A 25,071-nucleotide genomic window follows, 5' to 3' on the forward strand; every position below is an offset into this window, starting at 1 on the left:
ACTGTCAAATACACAACTCACGTGTATTTTACTGGCTTATGTGCACATTTTGGCTTTTATTTAAAAAAAAAAGTTTTAACTTGGAGGACAGAGGGTTTGAAATTATTTTATCTGTCCACGATTATGCCATTGCGATTTGTACAGAGCATATATTTAGTTATTGTCATTTTGTGAAAAATTAATAAAAATTTAATGTCATTGATATAGTCAATTATTTTAAAAGTTACGTTCAGAGTTAATAAAAATAAATATTTTCGTGTTGTAAAGAATGGTGTAAATACTGGATGTATTTATGTGAGAAACACACGAAGGCTTACGCGATTATTAACAGTAGCGTCCCTATTAAGCCGCTTCATGTGTACTAACCCTAAAGCAATTCATCGTAAAGCGGTTTTAATCTACATATATATTTTCTGGTTATTACCGTATTATCGAATGTTTATTTTATTTGTAGTAAATAAAAAACGCGCATAATAGGGCATCTCTGGTGCATTAAGGTTATGAGTGAATACCATACAACGCACGTGGTGGACAAGACTTTAAGGATGTCGGAAGAAGCTGGATGTTGGCTACCAACCAGTTCAATTTGAAATCTATCGGAGAGGCCTATATTTAACAATGGACATTCTATAGCTAAAATGACGAAGAAAATGATTGTTATATTAAAAATTAAAGAAGACATATGTACCTTTTCATAATGGTGTTTAAAATGTTGTACCTAAAATAAATATTTATTTTCGATACAACGGAATACTTTCTTGTGTAGGCCGCTGGTTACCGACCAAATCGACAATCTATTGTGGAGGCCTATGTCCAGCTGTGTTCGTCTTACGGCTGTAATGATTATGTTAGCGATACACTTATAAAGAAAGAAGATTTGTTGGCTAAGTTCATATATTATAAAAGTACTAACAGTGGGAACTTTAACGACTTTGTATTGTGGTACAGTTTAAAGCATACTATAGCGTTGATTTTGAGAAACGGACCCAACAATAATGGCAGTTTACGAAATGTAGTAAGTAACATAGCGATGTATAGCGATGACATTATTTAAAACCAATCATTTTTATTATCATTTGTCATTCAATCATCAATCATGTCGTTTGACGCCTTTTTTTGGTACCGGGTGAAATCTTCAGGATGGACACAAGACACCTTGCCCTCTGTGGAAAAAAACCCCTCGGTAGTCGTCTTCGGTACTTTTAGAGGGGCTGCCAGATCTCCTACGGAACTCGAAACTGCACCTCAGTACTGTGCCAAGACATATCCCGGGAGTAAGCTATGCCTCCGCCGGTATCTTGGTTGTTCGGCAGCAACACGAGACAACTTCGCGTTGCTGCCCTTCCCGAGTTCGCATTAAGTGGAAAATGAAGGCTCCAACTCTCAACGCCCGCGAATCAAATGTCTTTTTAGTCGCCTCTTACGACACGTAGGGAATACCTTAGCCCTTTGCTAGTGAACCCGGGCTAAAAGCTAGAGTATTGTTATATTGTTTCTGAAGATGTTAATGCTGTTAGACCTAAGGTTTTTACAGCTTCATCGGTACTGAGTTCACGGAGCGGAATGGTCCGTGAAGTAGATAAAGAAAGCTTGAGCTGACGAGGTGTCCGGTATGGCGGTTTGGTCGCGACCGCCTACGAGCAGGGTCGACCATCTCCCGATAGATGATGGATCCCTACTTCGAGGCATAGGTCTACCCTAAAGATCACTATGATGACAGGTCTTACGCTGCCCGTATCCAAGAGATTTATTATGTTTTAGTTCCACCTAGTGAATGGTATGCCGACGACGCTTGTACTGACTTGTGGTCAAATCATGTTATTAAAACTCCAAGCCGAATATTATTATAGTGTGAAGAAACAATGTCTAATGCAAATTATTGCTAGCGTTTCAAGTCGAAGGTTTGGGTTCCAATACCCAATCCAATTGCGTAAGTCGATTTACCCGGCTTCGGATAATGGATTACTAATGTCGCTGTATCGATTATCGAGTTCAAATTTATTAAGGCGGCAATGTAAACTTGTTTTTGTATTCAGGTTAACTGAACTTTCATCATCATGACAGCAGATAGGTGACCACTGCATTGTATAGGCCTCCCCTAAAAATAGCCACTATGTCCGATCTTACACTGCCTGCATTTAGCGACTTTCTGCGACCTTGGCTATGTGGTATGTCCACCTAGTGGGGGCATATTCAAGGCGCGTCTACCGTCCCATGGTCGCCACTCGAGCGATGTGCTCTAAACACACGACAGCTAAAACACAGCAAAAAACGCAGCAGATAATCCCGATCCAAAAAAAATGATATTTGTATTTCAAACGTAAGAAACAAAATTGTAATTATAACAAATATTTTTTAATTCATCTATCAGCTTTTTATAATCAATCGTCGATAAATAGTTTAGATATTTATTTATCAAGCTCTTTTTTATTTCATCAAGGAAAAAAATAGAACATATTGATTATAAATAAGTATCTTGTAAATAAATAATTACTAAATAGAAAAAATCTTCAACAAAAAAACTTTTTTTTCTTAACGTAAATGGAATCTTAGCGTAAAAATAATAACACGCGCTGTGTTGTGATGTCACTGAAAATTGCAATTTGCCCTGTATTTCTATAACTGATTTATTTTTGCAAATAACATTAGAATTTTATATTAGCGATCGATAATAAATAAAATTAAAAAAAAAGAAATAGTGTTTTTTTAATATGTCGAGAAAAGGTGTGCGACCGTACTTTACGCCGTTTTATTCTCCCCGTGTTTATGTACGTGGTCGACTGTTGTCTCGGAGTCTTGACGCATACGCTTCATTCACATACGCTACTTCTCAACTTTCAGTAACTTTCCACTGTAATGCGATCACGTTGGATGAGGTGTCGTAAACATTTTTTATATACGAAATAACTTGGACACATTAACGAGTAAAAACTACTTAGTGTAATTACGGTTAAGGAATGGTTGTTATAACGACGATGATTTTAAATTCGGGGTAGACAGTGATGGTGCTTCTGTTAGCCTTTTGAAAGTCGTTCGGATTGTTTAAAACCATCACAGACTTTACCTGCAAATTAAACGTAAGTATATATGTATATATACATAAAGTTAGTAAACAAAACCAAACATTTTAGTCAGTGCCTGTAACGACGCAATAATCTAAAACGGTGGTATAGCCTTTATGCGCTATTATTATTTTTAATATTAATAGTCGTTATGGATTGTTCGTCTGTACGAGTTTCGACTTAGGAGGGAATGCGAAACGTCACAACTACGTTTATAAACTTGAGACTTATACGTGTTACGTCTCATTAGGAATAATTTCACTTGTTACGTCCGGAACGCACAAATGTTGTTCAACTTATTCGTTATAAAAAATAGTCATTGTTGTCACTCAGTTTCACCACGACTAATTAATTCATAGTAAATTACAAAGCTGTGTTCACATTCACCAGTTGAAGGCCTTCAGAAAGTATGGATTTAAACTTAAGGCCGTCGGAAGACGCTGGATGTAGACTGCCCGTAACCTACCAATTTTTAAATCTATTAGAAGGGCTTATATAAAACAACACACGCTAGACGGCTGATGATGAATAGCTAACGGTCTCTTCAAGGTTCTGGTACAAGCATCCTAGAATTCACTTATAATTAAAATAAGTAATAAATATACATATTAGGTAATATTGTTTATGTTATTATCACATATTTATAAAATATATGTTAATAGACAATATTATTGCTGCTGGAAGATGGTATCGATTTCAAGATTGTTATTGAAATTTCTAAGGTAACCGGTCTTATCATAAAGTCTTTCAAGTTCTCGCAATATCGGTGCTCCATATGATTTTGTATTTCAAATACCTGGATAACATTTTTTTCAAATGTGCTGGATTTATTTTAAAATAAAAATATCCATTATTGCACCCTAACCGAAATATTTAAAAATAAAAACATATATTTAAAACTGTCGAGTACTGTTCTGTTTTTGTACCATTTCCAGCCGTTCCTCACCTGTTTAGCGAAATTAAAGTGCACCTCTTTGACTCTCCTTGTTGGTGGAATTTCGTAAAATAGGTTCTTAGCTGACCCCTATTCGGCGACTGCACAGAATCTTTAGATGAAGTTGCCCGGCATTTTCTTTTAAACCTCAAGATATTTATCGGTTTGTAGCGCTTGGGCAGCGACTTCAAATACATAATATAAAACACTATAAAATTTGGTAATAGTTATAAATTTATTTGTTTTATATATGTATTTTAACTATTTTTACTGTTTCCCGTAAGAAAAATTATATACAATAAAAGGCTGTCGCGTGACTCGCAGCTCGGAGAAGAAAGATCTGTATCAAATAGCGGCATTCCCTCTGACAACTGTCTTCGCTCAGTAACGGCGAAAAAAATACATTGTAAGCAAAATACCTTAGCAATACAAATTAGAATTATTAGTAAAAATATCTCTATTCGCCGAAAGAAATATTCCTATCTTAATCCTTATGGTTCCATATATATCATCATTAATACATAGGTAGAATTGTAAATATTTATTAATAAAGATAATAATAAGTTATTAGTAGGTTGAAAACGGTATGTTTTCTGCTCAGTTTAAACGATGTAAGAGGCTAAATAAAATATGTATTCACTAATAGACAGCAATGTTTACACGTTTGTTAGTTTGTTTACCACATACTTCACAGCCATTGCCACAGATTGTAAACTAAACATAACTTTCGCGAGTTTCTCTCGACGACTGTAAGTGCCTATTTGTATTTTCCAACGTCAGAAAAATAATGTTTAAATTATATCTTACATTCACTTTTTGGTAGATATTTGAAAAAATTGCAGTATTTATATGTAATCTAAATATCCTTCAGTTCGAACATATATTCTCTAACACTAAGTAATATACAGCTAATAAGCAGAATTATTTAAATAAAACTAAACAAAACAAGGACGGATAGTAAACAATAATTATTTTAAAATGTAGTTATCCGAATTTTAAAATCGCTTTTCGTATTATATTATCATGACAATATTATTTATTTTTTGAAACCATTGATATTTTTATGTAAGGTGTACAATATACTAATTGACAGATAGCAAATGGTGTATAAATTCAATTCTTTAAAGTTTTTACACCTAATATAGATGACTATTATATAGCTGATTAGCAAAAGTCGTTAAATAACACTAATATACGCTATTTTCTCATTTTATCCAGATTTTACGATTGTTAATTTTGTCAATAAACGAAGTAGTTAGTTCTTAAAGCTATTTTTTGTTTAACGCGAGATAACTGTTATCCGTTAATTCTCACCGTAGGTATATAACGTGCCTTTAACTGTATTAACTTAGATAAGATAAGCCAACCTCGAATGTACGCTCGGAGCGAGAGAAAATTCACAAGAATTTTAATTGCTTCTAAGTAGCAATATTTTAGACATACTATATTTCAACAGGTGGATATTGTGTAATTAAAAATTAAACATGCCATTACGTTTGTGTTTTATATGGTCGGTGATTGGATCTGTAATGGTAGGTAATAATAAATTGACTCAATAATAACCATTAGTCATCATTAATGCATAAGGGTCAAGAATTTTTTAATAGATTATAAATGAACTGAATAATTAGTTTTTTATACCCATATACGATGTACCGTCTGGTATCCGAATTGAAGATTATCACGTAGATATCGGCTTATTAATAATTCGTATAAGTTTTGTAACAGTTTTTAGAGCTATTCGATCACAAAGCGTTGAAAATATGGCACAACATTTTGATCATAGAAAGGTAGATGACCACGAGGCTGCAGGTACATACCTTGGTTTGATTAGCTCCGAATCACACTCGATGCCACAGCAGCTAAAGCAATACACACCGCCGATGACCGGCACAGGTGGCGAGCGACTTGTCCAAAACAGGTCGCGAATCTCAGAAGAGATACGAACCAAGGAGGAGCTGAATTAGTTTTCTCAAGATAATTTATTTAATCCTTAATAAATTGTACTGATGTTGTAATTCACTGTTGGCATTTGAATGGAAAATAATCTAAGATTTAAATCTTTATGAAATACTCGTATAAGTTAAAGAATTTACGTGATAATAATATATCCTATTTTATTATAATTATTAATTTGTTTTTTGTTTTTTTTTTTTGATGTGGGTGGCCAGGGACATTGCTGGATAGCACAAACTGTTATCGAAATATATTTAATTGCAGAACTAGTTACAGTACCTAGCTCAAATGTTATATCTAATGTTTAATAGTACATTACTCATATTATTATTAACTTCGGATAACTATGGCGATTACATGTGTTTGTTACGATAGGTATATTAAGAAAGGCCTAATTTGATAAAAATTCGAATAAAATTGGGCTCACTAATGGCATTCTTCTATTTATAATATGTGACCACTAGAGCTGCATAAAGTTGGTCAGTTTTTTGGATTTCGACCTATTTAATGCAATTCAAAATATCTTTATTAAACGCGTTTACATCGATTTTAACACTAGAAGTACTAACCTACCTCCGGCTCGAAACGCTGATATGTTGAGAAGAGCCGGCCAGAAACTCAATGGTTGCTCTTTTACCAAACCAAGTTCCACAGACTTCAATCAACTAAAAAGGTTTTAATGATATAATAAGATTTATTTAATAAGGTAATTTTAATTATAAATAAAACTAAGTAATGGAAGGTCTAAGATATCTTGTGGAACTTTATAATATAAACCTTCACTCAGACCCTTGAAGGATTTGTTCACTTTTTGAAGACACAATTTATGCATTATGACTTTATTTTCTTTTCTTGTATTTATCATGTGTCTGACACTATTTTTCATATAATATTTTCTATTATAGTGCATAAATAATATGTTATTAACATGTATTGCGATCACTCTTATAAATATAGTACGGCAGATAGAGCTATTGATTCTCAAGTTTTGTTATCACTTCAAAACCTTTACATTGTGATAGGATTTATTTTCTACTTTAAAATTTCACTAAAATCGGGGGCCGTCGACCTTTTAGAGCGCTTTAATCGGACGCTCTTTGAATTTGACTGCTCTTCGTTTGTTAAAATTTTACCACGTTCATAATATATTATTTGAATACCGGTTTTATATAACACCATTTTGAATATTTTATTGATCCACTAGGAGAATAAGGTCCAGAAATAAATGTCTTGATGTTAATTTATTAGTTTTTAAATTTGGAATAAAGGTTTAGATTATAATAGTTTTTAGTTGATTTTAAAGTCCGACCAGAGTTTTTTGAAGATAATGCCTTTCTCTCGTGTAATGTATCGAAGAATTGCTCGTCTGAAGTGTCGCCCACTACGGGCAAGGGAACATTGCTCGTGCAACCGATGACCATTGTGTCTGAGAGGTTCTTAAGTTGCGACCACGAGCAGGTAGACATGGCGTGGATATGCTAGGTAGATAGACGACATAGGGTCACGGAAGTCAGTGGATGCCAGTAGCGCAAGACCGGTCATCATGGTGGTCTTCGGAGGAGGCCTATGCTTTGCAGTGGGCGTCTATCGGCTGAAAATAATAAGTAGAAGAATGTCTTTCTCCACGTAATCAAAATTCAACTTATATTAAAGTATAAGATTTAGATTAATCACTCTTACAACAAAAAAAAAACTTAGAATGTATGTATACAACAATAATGTTAAATTTAATAATACTAATGGTTTCAAAATAAAAATTAAATTACGGAATATGTAATAAAAAACATATTTTTACATCACTAAAAACGAGTCAAAAATTTAGTTGTCAATGTTATGTTAACGCAATGCTCAAAATAACAATTTAGAGTAATTCTTGTAATTGAACAAGAAATATCCGAATTAAGGCTGTCTTATATATGGTTAGACATATGTGCAATGTATGTTATCGCTGTATTGCTTGCATAACAAAGTAAAATTATTTCTTTGGTAAAACATATTGTATTTCTCAATTGTTGATTTTATGCTCTACTTTAAGGCTGCGTAATGTATTCGATTTGTTCTACTAATTGGCGGTATCATTTTAATATGACCACCGGGACCTTACGGTTCTGGAGTCGAGACCACGCACTGGCAAGCTCAGCGTAGAACCTCCACCCACAAGGTTGTTGGAAGATGCTGCATGCGGCTTGCATGACATAGAAAATGTCCAGTAGGGGACGTCATACGGCTGACAGTTTCTTGTATTTTCCTCCTCTGAGAAAAATGGAAAAGTAGTAGTTAGAAAAGATATATGAGATTGATGCTAAAAGCTAAAAGCTAATAGAATAAAAAGGACAAAACATGCTAAGAATCATTAGAACGCCTATTTTCGACCTTATCATGGCGTTGCAGATAATTCAATTCGTATTTTTTTAATTCCAGTAGATGTTTGACTACAGACATCTTTACGTTGTCGTTTAACTTGTACGTTAGTTTCGAGTAAGTTTTAAAATCAGATTTCACAGTTCATAAAGCGAACTCCTATAAGAGCGTTGCACTAAACGCCGTGTACACTACAGTTTTGCAACGTAATTCCAATAATTATGTAATACGAGTCGCGAAGGTGAAGTAATCGCGATAGCTGTGAGAAAATATAAGCCGGCCGACAGCGTTACGACTTATATTTGCTTATTACAAGTTTTTATTTGGGGCTTATTGTAAGTAGGCCTATATACCTTTTTGGCTTTTATAGTTTCGTTCAACTAAGCTTTCACAGATCGATAACTTTAGAATGTTTTTTTATCTGGATTTAGATTCGTAGCTTTCACATGATAACATTCCATATCACTGGCCACTACAGCCACTAGCGAATTTGAATTTAAATTCGAACGCTGAATTCGAATCTTTTAATAGTCTCTGTAAATATGTGAGTACACCACCTCAATCATTCTTGGCTCTCGATTTCCTCGTCATGGAAAAAGGAGCAAATACACCCTCGAGTTCGCGTAGACACTGCTAGCTTATAGGCTTTAATAGACTCCGCGGCCTTAAGGAGCTGTTGAATCAAAACTCAAAAGAAAATCTAAAATGTTGTTTTAGCAAGATATCATATTTAGAAACTGCGTGTTGCATTATTGTGTGCGGTTCGGCTTACCATGAAGTGAATGACCTCCTCTGTTCATGATTATAAAAATCTAGACGGCATTAGAACCAGACGCTAGAGAGTCGTGCAATAACTAACTCTCTCTATCTATGGCTAGAGAAAAAAGTTTATATCAGTCCTTGAATTACCTTATTTATCTGTCATAAATTGATGCGGTTTGTTTATTGGCATTAACGACTTCTGGTCAGTTCAGTCTAGATTATTTTGTAACTGATGCTCGCAGCTTCCTTAAGGTTCTGGAATGAACACCATGGACCGGTAAGCGCAGCGTAGGACTTCCAACTACAAGTACGGGTTACCTTGTTAAAGTAATCGGAAGACACTGGATGCTGGTCGCTCTTAACCTTAAAATATCTATAGGCGGGGCCTATGGCCAACAAGGGAAATTGTTCGGCTAAAATATTGACTATAAAGATGTGCCAAACACAGAGTGCCACTATTGTGGCACTAATCGGTGTAACATAACTCCTGAAGATGCCCCGTGGAGGGGTGGAACACGTGTTGAGTGATTTAACTGTGGTAGTTGTGTAATTCGTATAAAGATGTGCTCGAGAAATCCCTTGTGAACCTCGACTTGGGCAATTGCATCGATTAGGTTACAAAGACTGCTGTTTGTGGTGTGGCTGGGCGTACAGTCCCACAAGAGAGTATTTTCGCTTGAGATGTTATTCGAAACGCGTTTCATACTTCTATTCAAGAGTGCCAGAGAAGAGTTAAATTACGAAAAACGGTTGCTATTATCAGATATGAACGAAATTCTAAAACAAATCGATTCAACTAAGGTATAAAGCTACTGAAAAGGCTGTACCACGCCTAAGATATAGCCGCTCCGATACGTCAGACCGCCGTCTCGTTCGTTAGCTTCCACCTCAATGTAAGATCCTAAGACGCGGTACAGCGGTTTCGGTTGTACATAAAAAAATTTTGGACCTTAACTGATGAAAAGGAAACATTTCAAAACAAGACCATAGCGAAAGAGTCACAATGCCCTATTCATCAAAATAACGTTTTTTTTACCATAATATGATAAATCAAACACGACACGTGTCCTAAAGTGCGGTATATCGGTAACGGTAACACAATATTAAAGAAAAATACAGGTGTATTATTTGTGTGATAGCAATCAAATCTTATTGATATTAGCCAAAAGGCTTGATACCTCATTCGCCGGTTAATTCGTAATTAAAAAAACGAGTATTCGATAACGTCACGTAGCGTGCGACAACAATGGCCAATCAAAATTAGTTTCTATTGCGTGGACATAAAAGCGACGGGGGGTCCCCGCTGCGGATCGCCGGTTCAACCGTGATAATGAATTCTATTGCAAGCTAATTAAAATCGCTCGTGCTTGTTTAATATCAATAAGAACCGGCAGAGCAGTGACCAGTAGTCTACCTACGGTGACTCGAGTCGAATCCCCAACATGACACGCTCTGTCCATATTGTGACGGACTGGACATGGGCCTTCTCTCACAGACTTCCAAAGAACCCCTAGGAAGTGCCCGGCGACAATAGTTAAGTTTCGTTCAAAAATTAATTACTAATAAAATGTTTGCCAGTGTAAATTATAAAATTAAAAATTTTATGCATAGTTTCTTTAACTTTTTTACAGCGGCGTTGTGTTCAGTCGTGCAGAAGAGTTCCTTATAGTTAGGAAAAATTTTATAGATTACCGTAAATAACTACAATAAGGCAGTAGTTAAACACAGTGATTGTCAAACTTAGTTATTTATAAAACTTGGTACGTAGGTTTACAGAGTATTGTCGTAAACAGAATAAATATGATAGGTACGGTATACAAAGTTTATGAAGGAATCAACTATAATAAGATTTCGTCTTCAGGCTTTTGTTATAGAATTCCAATAGCGGCCTGCATCTAATGTATTCCAACTTACGAGGTCGTCAGTTTGTTCCTCAATTTAGAAACGTAAAAGAAATATGGTTAAATATTGTAAATTTTAGGAAAAACCTAAATACATTGTAATATGTTTGACTGAAAAATGCTGTAATATTTAGTTTTTATTGGCACGGATTTAAAGAATACTTTTGCAGTTTTGAATTACCCCTTTTCTTCCTTGCGTCATCTGCCTAATGGTGGAGGTCGTGATTTAAATCATACAGTTGTCTTGTGTTTTAACATCCACCAGTTCCGATTCTTCGTGACGTGTAAATGAAACATGTTGCGTGTGGTACGGTTTAATCCGATTAACGCATAGGATGACGCCCTCTTGATCTCTTACCTTTAACTTTAAATTCACTTTAAAGACTTCCAAAAAGCTACCAAAAAATTTAAATATGTATAAATTAATAAGGTGATTAAAGCAAACGACTAAAACCTGTATTGATAATGATTAACAGCCTTATTGTAAAATCTAAATTCGTATGCACACAAATTTTAAAATAAATATTTTAAAATCACTGCAAATATTCGCAAAAAAATTAAACTTGTTTTTATTTCTTTAGTAATCTACACTAAGAACAACCTCACATAATTAATCTCAAGGCTCGCAACAGATAATCAAACAAATTATTCATAGCAGTGATTTAAAATGTAAAAGGTTGAACATCGCTGTAAAGAAGTTGTCGTGTGTGCACTTAAACAGGCAAAGCGTTTTCACACGGAAACTGGTGTCGTAATTGTTTAATTGTGGCCGATCGTTCGTGCGAATTTGCTCGTCGCTTGATTAATTTTGTTGATTGATGTTAGAAAAGACTAAAACGGAATACAATGTTGAACTAAGCGCAATTTGTGAATGGAGAAAGCAGAAACAAACTTACGTATACTAGCACACGTATTAACAGGTATTAACATCTCTTTTGTTTCGCTAATTATATTTTATTAGTTAACCTCCAATGTGGATAGATGATTTTGTTAAAATCGTCGGAAAACATTATATGCAGCTCCGCCATAGGATATTACTGTAGAACATGGACTTCCCCATAGATTTTCAACAGGATCTATTAGCAGCGGCCTGTTCCCAGTTCCCGAAGGTCTTAATACTGTATTAAACAATAAAACAAAATGGAACTGCGTTGACATTACGATTTAAGAAAAAAAGTCACAGAGTTTGTGATTGTATTAGAATACAGATTACAGTGTACTTTTATAACAATTATCTAAATAAATTGGTAACAGCTGCATAATAGCCATTAACACCTAGTATAGAATAATTTTTGTGAAAAGGATCTTCTAAACACGATATGGCGACGAATGGTGATAGGTGTTCTCCTGATAATCCTATAATAGTGAGTCGGGTTTGGACTATCTCGAGCATTTTTGATTCGAAATTCTATACATCTATTAAGTGACAGTCAGGTTCTCTCCCCTGCGCCTACGAGTAACCACCTATGGAATTCAAGAACCCAGAGGTACACCCCAAAACGACTGGATACGGTAATTCATCGCCTCGTGCCAACAAAATATTTTATCATCACAATAAATTGTCTTATTTTAACAAATTATCACAGTGCTAAAATAGTTTATAATAATGTTTTGGACGGAGAAGAGCACAAATCCGGATTTTAAATAAACGTGTTATATGTTTAAGTAGAAAGATCACTTCTCGGAACGCGACGATTAAAACACGGAGTTTATCCGCGGAATCTCGTCAAAATGTCCGCACGTCGGTAGGCTAGCTCGATTTCATCTAAAACGGAGAGAAACTCGGACCGCTTTGGTAGTTAGATAACTTTTCAAAGAACTTATTTACATTTTACGTAAATAGATAAAGAGCTCTACATTTTTTTAAACTTTTAATTAGCGAAGTTTAATCCATTCACATCCGAATCCACTGTGAATATTTTAAACATTTTTATAATAAACTAAAAATATGTAATCTTTCTATGTAACGATTATGTTTATTTTTTTACCTAATAAATTATTTGATTTAAAACTGAACTATTTTAATCATTTAGTGAAATGCAGTTGTCAACTGTCATGGCCGCCATTTATACACGACAGATATTTGTTCGATAGACATGGAGAGTGTATACTGTTTTTTTTTTTTCTAAAACAAATATCTGTTATTTAACTAAATAGTGAAATTCATAAGGTTTAATATTGATAATAATATTTAATAATCATCAATATGTTTTCGCTAAAAAAGCACTTCGAATTGATCTTTTTTAAACTTGATGTGTTTGTCGGTCATATGTCTTTCGTAGAAATATCCGTCAGAATAACTTTAAGTAATCAACATTTACGAGCACCTGTTAAATAATGATTACATACACAAATGTCGTAATTTACGCTCCAAATAAACTAAAATGGCTTTTCGATATGTTGTAAAAAGCCGATTACCGTATAAGGCGTCCGTTCCTATTCTACTCGAGGATCCGGTCGGCTTTACAGTTACCGCGTCTTCGTTCGCTTCACTGTCACTAATAACATTTTGTCATGTTAACGTTGAGAGTTAAAAAATACGAAATAATTTAATTTAATATTCTTTACTGTACATCGTAACAAAAAATACATACATTTAAATATAGTTAGTTAAAAAAGTACAATGAACTCTTAAAGTGGATCACAACGATCTTTTGGGGCTGGCCTATGCTTTGTTGTGGGCATCTGTCCGCTGACATGAAAGATGAACTGATAAAAGGAAATAAAAGAAAGTCAAGTAGCTGATAGTCTACGTGTACATACAAACATATAATTACTGATATGTAAGCATTTATTCGAATAAGTACTGATAGGCTAGTAGTAGAGGACTGAGACTCGATCGTAGGTCGAGTCAAATCATACTTTTTGCATTAATTATGTAGGATTATCACTGCTCGTAATTTTACAGAGGATGGGCAGCAGAGTCTTCTGCGTACCATAGTTCCACACTGCGGTCGCTTGCTATGCCTTACAGTGGGCTTCTATGGGCTGAAACCACGATGCTTTATATTAATAATAAATATATTAAGATACGTAATTATTGTTGTTTACAAAACTTCAATACTCGTATTTGTCTGTGAGAGAAAAAAGATCGAAAATATTATATGAAGAAATAATAGACATAATTAAACATTTTCAAATAATGTCTTATTATAAACGCGGAATAGGTCAAGTTAAGTTGTAAATAAGTTTTTTTAACACTTCACAACGTAAGTAATGTAATTTTAAAGCGTATAGATAATATAAAAAATGGTATTGTTTAGAATTGCTAATGTTACATCTATTGATCTAATTATCAAAAAGGTACTCACTTTTGTCTTCCTTATTTTTTTAAAATGTAAATAAATATAGTATCACGCAGGCGACAATAATTACGCTGTTTAGCTTAAAACGATATATCCTAACGGTAAACAAAAACCCATATTAAGCCAGAATTTATCTCTAAAAAGTTAACAGGATTATGACAGTGTACGTATATAAAATAATGTTCTACAACAAATCTCAGATTTGAATTTTCTTAGTTTTAAATCTAAATTAAAAAGAATAATAAATAAATCTTATTATAGTATTCCAGAGTTTTAAGTTGATCTAATATAGTACGGAACGTGGTTTTTTGACTCATTTACAAAGTTACTATTATCATGTACACATAAAAAATTATTAAACTTACTTTAAAAAGAGCAACTGTCGAGTTTCTGGCCGGCTTTTCTCAGTAGATCAGCATTCAGTATCCGTATTAGCTTACTACTTATAATGTTAAATTAATAGACGATTCAAAAGAGCGTGTAAATGCCTTTTACGTTCGTGGTGTGTTTTATTTACACATAAAATAAAATCGTTGTGAAAATAATTAAATAACTAATTCCTTTAACATTTTTTAATGTTTTTTTCTTGTGTTATTTTCCGCTTAGTATATGATAGAATTCATTTCTGCCAACCATGTAATATAAAAAAATCATGACTATACTTTTTGCACGTATTGATTAAATAATATAAGTCATGTTTAATTCAAGAGCGTTTTAAAATGATCATACAATCGGTATATTAAACCAGTGATGCTATTCGCATACTTGCATATATCGTTGCGTTGTAAAAAATCGATTACACTAGCAAAGCGAGTACAGTAAAAAATGTCATTATCGCATGGTGTTATCATGTCTTTGTTTTATTTCGATCTCAACTAAAAACGTGTTTATGTATGTTGAAGATTGATGTAATGTTGTGACGCGTAGTTTAGTAAAACCTGTTACAATTACGTCTGAATGGTGATTTCCTTACATTGAAATTACTTCTTATAACAACAACCATTGTTGATGCAGTGCTACCTATTTTGATTTTAAATTTAAATTGATCTACCTATCCTATTTATTCAGGCAAGAACATAATTAATATACATTCACTAATAATTCTAATGATTATAAATGAAACTTAGAAAGTTCAACATCGTGAAAGAGGTCAATAGTCGAATGGCTGGGTATTGTTGGGGGAACTACGAAACATATTCTCGTCCGTGTGTTACCATTACGGGCTTAGTGAAAATTTGTTTTTTTTACAATCTTCCTCTGAAACAAGTGAACAAATAGATGTGATTAAAAATTATTTTAATAAAGGCAATAACGGAACTTTAAATGTTGTGTGTAGAAAGACAAGACGCCCTTAGGAAGTTACTGCAAATTTAAAATTAAGTTATTAAAATTTGCAATAGAATCTTTCGATAACCGATCTAATTCGAGACGGGGCTGGATTTTTATTAATTTTAATTTTATTTTAATTTAATTAATTTTATTAAACAGAAGCGTTGCCGGAATTTCTTCCGCCACTCCTCTTCCTAGCGCTAACATTTTCCACAGTGATAGTAGTGTTATTAGCAAGGTAATAGCAACCAATCAAACCGCGGTTCGGCCCTTTCAGGCGTCCTTAGGTAAAATAGTAGTATGAGCCTTAAAAACGATTTAAGGCTAGGTGGCTTCAACGCTTTCTCGTCTCAAACCTTAAACCCACGTAATCTGCGAATGCTATTTGGACAGTGAGTGTCCGTTCCAAAAAAAAAACGTGGAATAGGTCCTTCGATCTCGTATTAAAATATTCGACCACCATTGATTCTTTTGTCAATATTTTGTTAAAAAAGAGAAAGTTTTGTTTTACTATACCGTTACTTCCTTCCGTCCTTCCCGTTACATCGCATAACTAAAAGTAACTTACATTACGAAAAACAATTGAAAACAGGTACTTTTTGTTATTTCTTTTATTACTTTGTGCCTTATTACAGTATCTGTGGATTAAAAAAGGAAGCGCAGGTAAAAGTCGCTTAATTTAAGCTGTTTATTTAGTACTTATGCTCAAAGGCCCGTCAGGAATCTCGGCTCAGGTCATTACGGATTTATTTTACTGGATTGAGACGCCGACGAGCTTTATTTTATCAGTTTACCATTTAAGGTCGTGACGGCAGCGTCTATGCTGTTTTTTCTTTGGCTCCCGCCTCACCGCACTTTCTTAAGGCGTGGTACATCGGTTTCGGTAGCACTACTGTCTTCACGTCGGCTAAATATATTGCAGGAAGAGGGGATACTAACTATCACCGAATATAAATGAATTTCAATGGTAGTATACTAAAGAGACGAAAGCAATGTTTCCATCTTCCGCCATATAAAATGTCGTATTTATTAGAATTACTACCCAAACAAAAAAAATGAAATCCAGAACCCAGTTTTATTTTTGACGAAAATAATTATTATTTACTATCGTTTGAACGCTTGGCTAGTTTCAGTATTTTTTAGATTAAAAAATAGATGACGTAACAACATTAACAATTTACATTTTCTCACGTTGTATAAAATAGTCGTGTTTAAATTTCTGCTTTACATAATTCTCACACATCCACCAAACGGCGCGGTAATTTTTCCTACTAAGATGCTCGATTTAATTTTCGATTCTCATGTTATTACTTCACTATTTCTAATGACTTTTTTTGTTTAAAATATAATACTACCCATAAAAACATGAGTGGTAGTTATTTCGAACATTGCGTTAACATTTTATAATTCTCTGTTCGAGAGTCGTCGAACACGGGTAGCTTGGACTAATCTATGAAGTGTCTGGTTCATCTTGGACTATAACTAAATACGCATTCCAATCCAAGTTTGCCAGAGAGAGTCTCCTCATGATAGGTTGCAATATTTGAATCAAGATTCTTTGTTGTGACTGTACCATATTAATTTATTTAAGAACTTACATTAAATCTATATCATGACCTTAACACTAATTTAATTTTATCTTCTTTTAATCAAGACATCGTTTACAACAGTATTATTGTTGACATATATCATTTATTCTAGATATGTTATCTGTGATATATAATATATGTATCTATACATATTAAATGATGTAATAACAAAAATGTATTTAATTATCGTTGATAATATATATGAAAGCTATGCGCCTTTTAACTGTTCAGTAGTATTTGATAGGTAGAGGTTCAACAAGTTATAGAAAAAACCAGAAACGAAATTACGTATTTATAGAAAGTATCCAAAAGAAATTATTGTTCCATCAATGTTTAATTTGCAAAAGAAACCCCTTTTCATTGCAGTTAAAGCTGCTTAAATGATTCTAGAAACTTTGTTTCCAGAAAACAGATGCTTTGTATTAAAGTACGAACAATATAACGGATATTGTAATAATCTTCACTTAAAAATTGCAAAGTACGTAAAATAACCGCGAAGCTGGCGTTCCATTATTAAATTCAAAGAACGAATAAATTCACACAATAACTACAAAGACTTTGACCCTGTTCGAAATTCCAAAACGTCAAAAGAGTTGGCCCGTATAAAAACAAAAGGCACAGCTAATTGTTTTGGGTTTGGTTACGGAGAGAAGGACGAGTAAAAAATCCTTGGCATTTGAAGGGCGCTGACGTCATCGGCATGAGTATTCGTGCTGTAATACGGTGTGAGAGAATTGGTCTGTTTAACATAGTTTATAAATATGTATACATTTTAAACCTAACTATACATATTTCGCTTTTTTGAAAAGGACAGTAAATGGCTTGAAAAATTCTTTAAGAAAATTAAAGATGTTTTTACACACAGCTACATTTTTAAAACGTGTAAAAAAATTTTTTTGTGGTATAATAAAATCATTATCTAATACACTATCGGTTCCATACATATACAAAATTATTGATTAGGTGCAAAAGCTGTAAAAAGTTGTATATGTAGCTAATATGTCAGCAAAAACCTTTAAAGTTTTTACATCTATTTCCTATCGCACTGTACAAAGTCACCCCTCTGAAATATGTCACATTAATTTATTTTTTCTCTTACACTACAGGCCAATTACTCTTGCGAGATAAAGATAGATAATAATCAATATTTAATTTTGATATGTAGCAATTCGAATTTTGTCCAAATTTGCAGCAACTGAACTGTACATTCACACTTATTAAGCATTTATTCCTATAACCAATTACCAATTACGATATAAATAAAAATGTATTGCTAACCGCAGAAAAAAAGGAAATAAAATTTTGTTAAAAAATTATTGTAAATAATGTCTCTGCTTATACATGAAACACGAGAGCTCCTCCCGTGCTTCCCTGCTAAGAATGGGTACCAAAAAAAAAAAAATATTTTTTTGATATTTTCTGTAAGCATTTTTCAAAATCTATCCTCGATGGTTCAAAAATAATTGGAAAACACACGAAAATAATTCAAAATTTTAAAACATTTGTTTTGGACCGGACTCTCTCTCTGCTGTCCAAACGGAATGGGCTGGAAGAGCCTCGTCTCGGGCCGGAGTGATTTGATTTTTGATTGATGCTAATCAAGGGCTTCCACGAGGGGATCTCCGCTTGGGCTCTTACTTGTCGATAATACCCACTTAGCCTTCCGACACAGGGACGCTAAGAGGTCATATTTTATTCATCATTTTCTTAATACACTTCGTGGTATTAATTTGTGGTTTTACGACTTGAACATGTTTCAATAATAAAATACAGTTCTATAAGTACGTCTTCTTGTAGGGCAGACGCATCTTTAGCATTATCATAATTTCTGCTGTAACGTCCACAGCTGTAAATAAGCCTCTCTTAAAATTTTCCGATGGGACAAGTAAGAAGCTGTTAGCGTTCAATGTCTTTTGACGGCCTTAAGCAGGTTCACTTTGTGGGTGGACGCCCTAAGCAGCGCTTACTCCGTGGTCTCCACCTTCGCTTATTATCACTAACCAGTACATATTCTGGTTTTATCTGTCCAGCTAATAGTCTAGAACTAATATAATACTATTAATATTCACGTTTCAATAATTTAAAATAGGAAGTGATAGTTACACACTCTTGAGTGCTGTGTAATTTTGAATACTTGAATTATTTCATAGCCGTTTACGTAAACCGACTGTCGTTGATTATGTAACAGACGGAGAAAGTTAAAATGGAACTTTATGAATCGGAAAGAATGTTGTCAAGATAACACTATTATGTAATTAAAACAAAATACTTCAAAAACTAATGATAGCAGCTAATGTCTATCTACAGAGGAAATGTGGTTTTTGAAGTGTAACCATTATCGTACTAACGACACTTTATAAACAAGTGCCGATAGCATTAATTTGCTTTCAAATTATTCTATAAATGAGTATTGTATAGAAGCTACACTAGCATTATTCGATCATATTTAAAATTAAAGAATACGTTGTTAGACTCATTCAAATAGTTGTTCATATTATCAAAACACTATGTTTATTTTATATAAACGTTGTCCGTCATGATGACTGGTTCAAAATTAATACTATTTTTAAAATAAATACATGAATTGGAGATTATAGTGTAGTATCAATAGTGTCCATGTATACGAAGAAAGGCAAGTTTAGTTTAGGACGTCCACCAGCAAGGACAGGTCTTGTTAACTACTTCAGTACGGTGCTTGTTGGCCATAAAACCATACACATAGCCGAGCGCCGACTTTAGTCATCAACTAAGATTTTTTTAAGAAATCTTAACCTATCCCTGCAATTACAGTTTATTATAATAACATTAAGTGAATGTAATGTATATCTGTATCAGTTCGTAATATAAAACCTCTTCACGAGAGTATTAAAGAGCAAGAAGGGCTCAATCAGGTAAGAGCCGGTTGTGCACAATCACCTGTGGCCGTCGACTATAGTCGACGCTCATACTGAAGTGAAGGACGTTGGAAGATGTTAGCAAGGCAACTTCCATCCGATTATATAGGAAATCTATGGAAGAGGCCTATGTCCATAACGCACAGAAGGTGCTTTGAATTATTTTGATTGTTAAAAAAAGTTTGCCCATAGCAGCGAAGATAGAAATAACATAGAAGATAGAGTTTTTAAAATAAGAGATGGCGTCAGCTATTAGAAAACTACCTGGAGGTCGCCAACCATCGATCATTCCAGATGGAAGCGTTGTTGAAGTATCTTCCGACAATTTTTCTCTAAGTGCTGATGTGTTACAAAATTATGTTAATTTTAGCAACTGACCGAGTTGAGGTTCGACCCTTGAGTCGGAATGCTAAACATCCCAAGCCGAGTTCTCCTCAGGGGGCCATGGAGCCCGTCACTACACGAAGCGTCTGCGTAATCGATCTAATAGCTCGGCGGCCTCACAATCCAGTTATATTATAGTACTTCTCGATCCGAGCCGACTCCTCAGGATTCCCTAGCGCTTTGCTACCTTAAAAGAGGCTATAGGTTAAGTACTCTGTCTTCTCGAACCCATGGAATCCGCAAATGCCTTTTGGGCAGTTAAGAAAAAAAATGGGCACCTAAGAGTAGTGTAATTGTCGATCCTCAAACCTTATAGCACTTAATATTTGTAGTTTAAATATTTAGAATAAAAATGAGTAGCTAACACAATTTATTGACACCTGTAACTTGTCGAGTTTATTTAGCATCACAAAACGTGTGTTATCGTCCATTGTAAACATGGGACGGCTCCGTTCCAAGGTCGCGCCGTCTCAATAATTACTGTAAATGTGCGCTCAACGTTGGTTATTATTCATTGGCTTTTGATTATTCCGCGCACCTGCTTTGGCCTCTCTTTAAGATGTTTGTGCGCATACAATACGATTCTATTATTAAAATAGTTTAATACAAGAGGTGACTTTTAAAGTGTGTTAAAAGCATCATGTATACGATTTCAGAGATATTTTAAACACATCAATACTTAAAGTTTAAGAAAGACGTACGCTTTATATTTTTATCAGTAAAATTATATGTAAAAGGCAACAATAGAATTTTAAATAAATAAAAATCACGTCATCGTTTATCTACTTGATAATATAAATATAGATGTTCTTTATGTTAAGAATCGTTAAAATTACGTGCTAAAGTGAGGCCGGTTTGTGGTCACCACTCCGAAACCTGAAGGCCCCAGCGGACACCTGTTCTATGCGTTGTGTTCTGTTCTCTGCTACTTCAATTTCTTATTTCGAATTAAAAAAGTAATCGACTTTCGTTCGTCTTTTTTTATTCGTTCGTTTTTCAAATTTTGGACTACTAAATGTAAAAAAAAATTGGTTTCTGTACCTTAAGTCTTAATTCTCTAATTTCAAATTATTTGAGCAATTTGAAAATATAACAACTAAATAACAAAGTTACTACCATTGAGCATAGATTATAAAATAAACATTACTTGTATAATTATTGGAAAGCATTGTCTTTATACGGTTTTTCTAGTAAGCGTTTGTTCTTCTCCATTCGATTGTCACGTCGCCATGAGAATCGTGACATTACGAATGTGTCTGCCGCTTATCGCTTCAGCAAAAAACGGCATTGTCACAGAATGTGAATGCATTTAAAAGTTTCTATCATTGTCTATAGTTGGTGTTGTTTCTATTAGTGTTGTTAGTCTAGAGGCTCTGACAGCTTCGTCGAAATTTAAATTGCGGAACCGGGGTTCGACGGTTACACTACTTAAAGAAATTACATAGATGCATTGATCATACTAAACACAAGCGTCGCTGGAGTTTCTTCCACCACTTCTTCTTCCCGATCAGTAGCAGTCTTATTAGCTAGGCTAGGGGGTGCTTTTACGTCGGAATGCTAAACGGGTTTTATAGACGAATGACAGTTCAAGCCAAGATCTCGTCGTGAGAGTTCTAATCACTCCAAGGAAACGTCATGAGAGCTTGGCGGTCACCCAAACCGGCGTAATAGTAATATGTAGCGGCCTGGCTCAATTTGCTACCATTAAAGAGGTTTTAAGCTAAGCCTTCTCTATGCCCTGCCTTGTCGAACCCGCAGAATGTGCTAAAGCAACTTGGGAAGCGGTGAGAGACCAGCGTCCGCAGTCCTCAGGCGCAAAAATGCTTGTAATAAGGGTGATTCTAGATCTTGGTGCAGTTCTCTTGTGGTGCAGTGTGATGTGATGTAGCTGGAATAGCTTAGTAGATAATAGTCTTTGCGTGCAAGTATCATGAGTGTCATATATATATATATATATATATATATATATATATGTATGTATGTTTTAATTTTTTTTAAAAGTAATAAAACATAAAATAATAAAGTCAAAGAATGAAGCAACTATTAACATAAAGAGCGATAGAACGCGTCTAAACCGTACAATCGAGAGATGAATGTAAATCCTTGGGACGTATCAATAAGCAAAGAGATAAATTATATATTTTCGAACATTAATTCTGTGTTAACGCAATTACCAAAGTACCAAGCATTTATAGACGCTAAAATGTACTAAAAATACACACAGATGCAAATTGATCGTGGGCTTGTACAATATCAAAACATCTTTGCGAAATGCAATTATCATGTACGTGTAAATCATTAGACAGAATTGCAGAAGTTTCTAGATACACTCCAATATTGATGCAGTTAGAATTTTTTTTATTATTCCAACTTATTTAAAAAATGATATATCTTTTAATCCATCCAAAGGTTGTCTGTAGGAGGTAAAGGTTGTCTGTACGTTGTAGGAAACCGTGAAAGTCGTTAGAACTTATAATCTTACTTCTATATTGATATTCGGAATGTTCAATATAATGTTTACATTGTCATCGCAGATTTACAATAGTGTGCAAATATAAAAGATGATTAGTTATAGAAGTATAGCTTTAAATGGGGTGATTGTATAGCTCATGTACCGTATATATACGATACACCCTGTCTAAAAATTTATAATCAGAAATAATAAATACCTTTATGATAAATAGCATGAAAAATATTGTTTAAAAGTATGTTTACTACGTATTAAAATGAATTAGGGAATAAATAAGCATCGGAATATCCGATAGTTGGTCATTACAAAAAACAGTAATAATAATATTGATATTGTTAGGACGTTGGTAAACTTTTTTTAAAAATAAAAATCATGGCTAAAAGCTCATCTCACACACGCGCGCGAGGTTGTCGCGGATCGCGCAGGTGGGAGCGGCTCGCCTCGCTGGGCGGCATTCCTCGCCTGACCCACATAGCTCGCTATAGTCCGCCCGGCTCGTATAGGACTCTTTTTTTTTTAATTAATGTAAACAAACACTGGCTGGCATTCAAGGCATTCTACCTGCCGTTAATGCAAGCGATATTTATCTTTATCGTATTCAACAATTGTACGCATTTCCTTAAATATAAAAATTACATTTTTATAGTACTTAAACTGGTTTGAATTTTTTTTAATACTTTAAGAAAAACATTTAAAATGATACTTTTAAAGATATAATTAATTCTGGACATATCTTAGATTAACCCTTTCCACTCCAATATCGAGTGTCACTCGACACTGATTTTGTTCCACAAGCTCCACTGTCGAGTGATACTCGACATGGTGTAATACTTCTTTTAGCGGAAAATTTTAAAACAGGAAAGTTTTTTGTTACTAAAATGTTTGAATTACCTATGAATGAAACATATTCTAGAATCGCAAGATACTGTAATTCAATTAAATTTTATCGATGCTACATAACAGCCTTGGAGTGGAAAGGCTTAAGCAATTATTTAACAAAACAAAATAATTAATTTTCCAAGAAAAGGCGAATTTTTCTAATAAACCTCCATTCCAATTGCAACAAAATAAACTAAATCTTTAATATCTCTAAAAACAATTATTTTTGTGTACCATACATCAATTGACAGCAAGTGAGCCATACATTCATCCCATTAAAGCCTTCACACCTATAATCCATCACGCATTATAATCATTGAAGCCGCCTCTATAATTTCAAAGCAAACTAAGTTTATAACCGAATTTTCATGACAATAGATTGCTATATGAGTTCTGAATGGTTATATATGAGATCTAAAAATATTTTACGCACATATCTTTACAAGAATACAACTATTGTTTAATATACAAAGTTATACCTTTTGATTATAGATTATGGAACCTAAGCCATGATAGCTCAAGGACTAAAACTTCCGATCGTAGGTGGTCGCGGGTTCGATTCCCGGGATACAGCCTTATATAATTCACACTTTGTGCATTAATTATACAGAATTGCAACTGCCCACAAACAAGTTTATGGAGGATGTGCAGCAGCGACTATAATGCCATAGTACGATCACATAACCGCCTGTTAACTTGTTTATTATGGTATGTCCCGCTATAAATATTTTTGAGGAAGGCCTATACCTTGCAATGCTAAAAAAAACACAAACAAGTAAACATTTAAGTGCCATCAAATAACAATAAGCGTTTTATTCAATTGTTTACATGATTGTAGAAAAGGTTTTTAAAAAGTGATCAAAACATTTGAGGAAACCGTGTGAATGAAATACGAATAAATCTTACATTCATCTATACATTCAGCACATTAAAGCTTTTAACCAATCACCTGTATAGTATATGGAACCTGTGTAGGGAGCATGCGCTGAGACGCATCCAGCTTTTATGAAAATAAACAGTCTAACGCTCACGGGCTCTTGGACTATAATAATGGAATTTACACTACAAGTCATTAGTAACACGTTTCCGATATTACTCACCTGTTTTACAACCAACGACAGGTGTATGATACGGTGCGATCTTATATTTAATTACTATTATTCACTGTTATTAAATACTCTGTCTTAAGATAAAAGTCGCTGATACTGCTCACGAATAAGTTTAAAGGGATTGCAATCTTCTGCG

The 25,071-nt window shown here is 34.1% G+C and overlaps 1 protein-coding gene across 1 annotated transcript in view; it reads left to right on the plus strand.

Moving 5' to 3' along the window:
• LOC137924919 (serine-rich adhesin for platelets-like) overlaps positions 1-25,071 on the plus strand; it is a 79,238-nt gene that overhangs the window by 909 nt on the left and 53,258 nt on the right. The gene's annotated exons all lie outside the window — the stretch shown is intronic.

Source organism: Battus philenor, unplaced genomic scaffold (assembly GCF_028537555.1).
Source record: "Battus philenor isolate CCGP_79_NKW_IND1 unplaced genomic scaffold, ilBatPhil1.0.hap1 SCAF_25, whole genome shotgun sequence".
In the NCBI taxonomy this organism is placed as follows: domain Eukaryota; kingdom Metazoa; phylum Arthropoda; class Insecta; order Lepidoptera; family Papilionidae; genus Battus; species Battus philenor.